General features: G+C 35.2%; 1 long non-coding RNA gene across 4 annotated transcripts in view; it reads right to left on the bottom strand.

The window, feature by feature from the left end:
• The window catches only part of LOC144959696 (uncharacterized), a 36,956-nt gene extending 34,715 nt beyond the window's left edge, over positions 1 to 2,241 (bottom strand). For 2 of the 4 annotated variants that reach the window (XR_013642653.1, XR_013642654.1), the window contains exon 1: positions 2,025 to 2,241. This is a non-coding gene — a long non-coding RNA (uncharacterized LOC144959696). The remainder of the gene's footprint in view (positions 1 to 2,024) is intronic. The other 2 variants (XR_013642655.1, XR_013642652.1) reach the window with 2 other exon arrangements.
• Positions 2,242 to 4,022: the final 1,781 nt, after the last annotated feature.

Here is a 4,022-nt window from a genome sequence, read left to right as displayed (position 1 = left end):
TTCTTTCCGTGGATAAAATCTTTCATAATTCATGAAATGATAAAATCCTATTGGTGATTATTCTGTCCCCCGATATCTTTTATCTTTCCATCGATGAAATAACAAATAACCTTAAGCCATGCTAATCTCTTTGATATTTTAGTAGAAATACTTAAATAAACAATACAAACAAATTGTTATTTTTCTCAGATTATTTCATGAAAATGTTGCTTTTTGAAGCTCGAAAACAATATCAATAAGAAATTGAATGGACCCTTCAAAGAAATTATTGGACGTTTCGGGTTTCCAATTTATCAACAATAAAGTGATAAAGGGGAAAGCCGAAACATCCACTATGTCTTTATTGATTAATTTGAAGATTCCATTAGACTACCTATTGTTTTTTTTCCACTCTCTTCAGTTCGTTTCGTGAATTGTCGTTATATATATATATATATATATATATATATATATATATATATATATATATATATATATATATAATATGATATAATAATAATAATAATAATAATAATAATAATAATAATAATAATAATAATAATAATGATAATAATAATAATGATAATAATAGTAGTAGTAGTAGTAGTAGTAGTAGTAGTAGTAGTAGTAGTAGTAGTAGTAGTAGTAGTAGTAGTAGTAGTAGTAATAATACTCCACACATATATAGCGCGAACATATCATGCCATTTGAGCTATAGGCGCTTTGCACATATATGAAATTAAATAATTTCCATAGCTGTTAGATACAGACGGAAACATATTCAATTTTTAAAAAGCTATCAACATAGGAAAGCATGAAAAAAATCAAGCAAAGAAATGTTTTCTAAAGTAATATGTATTTAGCTTGTTCTATATATTAAAAAATTGAGTTTTATATATCGCAATTTCCTCTCAATGTGCTCACAGCTTTTTACAAGGGGTCAATGGTCAACAGCAACATTTAATATGTAGGACGTGACCTGACGCCTGTTAGACGATATTACAATTTTTCGGACACAGACAACGCTGTTAACGGCCAGGCGCTCATTTTACTCCTGAGTACGGTGAGAGAATGTGAGTAAAGAATCTTTTCCAAGGACTCCTATGCGCCGATCGCGAGGCTCGAATCCAGGACCTTCCGATCCGAAAGCGAGTGTCATACCACTGGACCACATAGCCGCACGTTCTATATATAAAGGAGTAAAAAACGACTCACATTCGTTCAAGACAGTTGTTTCTACTTCATTGTGTTTCGTCAGTTGAAAACGCATTGAGTGTAGAAACAACTGGCTTCGATGAATGTGAGTCGTTTTTACCCAATATTAATATACTCTGAATTGTTAATTTGTCTGAACTATAGATAGTTCAAAGATGACGTCACTCAAGCCTTTGTTATTGTTTTTGCCATCCGCGTTTGTGAGTTGTTCTCACTAAACTGTATTAACCAGACTATAAAAGTTCATGGTTACACAGAGTTTGTGTGTTGGTCCGTTATACTTCCGGATGGCAATGTTGTGAACTCCTTGGCCAAGCGCATTCTATCTATAGAACATTGGTCAATTATATATATATATATATATATATATATATATATATATATATATATATATATATATATATATAATATTACAGTGAATGACACAATCAGTTGGATGGTGAAAAGGCTTGAACTGAGATATTGCTAAGTTCAGTTAGAAGGTCCATTTTTATCCAAAATGAGTTCTTGTCATAAATGAATAGATCAACCTTTTTTGTACATCTTCGGGAAATATCAAAGTTTAATTTCACTTTTACAGCTAGTCAAGTTGCTTGATACTTTTCCCATACATTTGACCATAACTTCTTGAAAAGTCACCCGATTTACTTCAAATAAAGATTAACATGCTCTGGTGAGCATATTCTTTCAGAAATTTTAAAAAATTTCACCTTCCGACTGATTATGTCACGAATATATATATATATATATATATATATATATATATATATATATATATATACATATATATAATATTGTTTTTCCACAACGATTATGTATTGTATTCTTACGCTGTTCCTAACTGAAAAGTTCAATCTAAGAACTGGAAATATAATTACTTTTGGATAGCGAAAAATAAAATTCCGTTCCGTTGATTGTTGCTAACTTTAAAAAATCCCTCGTTTGTTAATGTCCGCGGCTCATTGAGTTTCAGAATTAAAATGCGCGTGCTGTCGCGAGCACCATCTTTATATAACAGTTGGTTGTGGTACTGTTTGGTTCTTGTGGTCCTTTCTTTTTTTTTCTCTTTCCATTGAGAATTTTTCTCTGATGAGCGGTGTGACACGAGCGATCGACGAGGGGAAGAGGGCGGATGAGTGAGTGAGAAAGAGAGAGAGAGAGAGAGAGAGAGAGAGAGAGAGAGAGAGAGAGAGAGAGAGAGAGGTTGGGGGGGGGGGGGGGGGGAGGAGTTCGATTGAAATAGAAATAAAGAGGGATTACGGTCAGGACGATAAAATGCTAACTAAAAAACTGTAATACTATATATATGTAGATTGGAGCTTGGGTATGGCTTTTGGGATGTAGGGACTTGTGCGTGAAATTAATAACGAAAGATTACAAATGGAGAGGCTTCGTATGGGAACAAAACAGACAATGGACGTTTCGGGTACAACCCTTAGTCAGCACAACAATACACACTAAACGTGTAAAACAAATAAAATAAAATGCAAAATAACTGATATCGTCTGCTGTACTCAATTGAAAGCAAACGATACCAGTTATTTTGCATTTTATTTTATTTGTTTTACACGTTTAGTGGGTATTGTTGTGCTGACGAAGGGTTTGTACCCAATATGTCCATTGTCTGTTTTGTTCCCATACGAAGCCTCTCCATTTCAATCTTTCGTTAGTATTTTCACGCACGATCACCGGCTTCCTGCAGCCCCTACCTTTTTGGACTTACGCATGCGTGAGATGTTTGTTGGTCAAGCTCGTGCGTGGGTGTTGATGTTGATGATCAGTGTTGAGAATAGGATTCAATAGACTGATGTCACGTCCGCCCAACGACCAGCAGCTTGGTTCTCAACAAAGAAAATCGGTACTTTTTATTATTCGTGTTGGCTACATTTTTTTCACATGTCATGTTATCAGAATGTAAAAACATGATCAGATTAATAATGTTTTTGGATACACTTTTATGCTCGTCGGAGAAGTATTTCATAAGGGCGTCCGCCATTGTTCGGATAGTTTAGAACCAGTAACTAAGTTCGCCATTACGACTGTCGAAGCCTATTCGGATGAAAAGTCGGATATAGAAAAATAATAGTTGCTATCTCAATGAAAGTGTAAAACTACTCTTCCGGGGAACTGAATACATTCGAGAACCTTGTTTAATGATCTTCTCGTTTCAGAGGAATGACATTTTATTTTCTAGTCTAAATACATGCTGTTGGTCAATCAAGATAATTCATCCTCGTTCTTTTACGTCACATAATCCTCAGAATCTGCATAAAAAAAAAAGAAATTGAGCTTTTATATAGCGCAATATCCACTAAACATGCTCAAAGCGCTTTACAAGGGGTCCCTGGCCAACAGCATCATTTAGCATGCAGTACTGGACATGACGCCTGTTAGGCGATATTACAATATTTTTCGGACAGAGTCAACGTTGTTAACGGCCATGTACTCATTTTACACCTTAGCACGGTGAGAGAATATGAGCCTTCTCCAAGGACTCAATTATGCTCCGAGCGAAGCTCGAACCCAGGACCTACGGATCCGAAAGCGAGTGTCATACCACTAGACCACATGGTCGCACAGCCGTGTACATCGTACACATCCTGCTACTAAAATAGTGATGTCACCATATGATGGATGGTTGGGGAATGGCGGGAACAACTTGGGGTGCTAATCAAGCAGAATGATTTTGGATAAAAAAGCGAATTGCAGTAAACTATTCTTGAAAATATAAATGATGAAACGAGTTTTGAAGGCAGTCATCAGCATCATCATCATTATCATCATCATCATCATCATCATCATCATCATCATCATCATCATCATCATCA

This window comes from Berghia stephanieae, chromosome 14 (genome assembly GCF_034508935.2).
Source record: "Berghia stephanieae isolate SIO BIC M18660-M18661 chromosome 14, UCSD_Bste_1.3, whole genome shotgun sequence".
In the NCBI taxonomy this organism is placed as follows: domain Eukaryota; kingdom Metazoa; phylum Mollusca; class Gastropoda; order Nudibranchia; family Aeolidiidae; genus Berghia; species Berghia stephanieae.
This window is presented reverse-complemented; position numbering and strand designations above follow the sequence as displayed.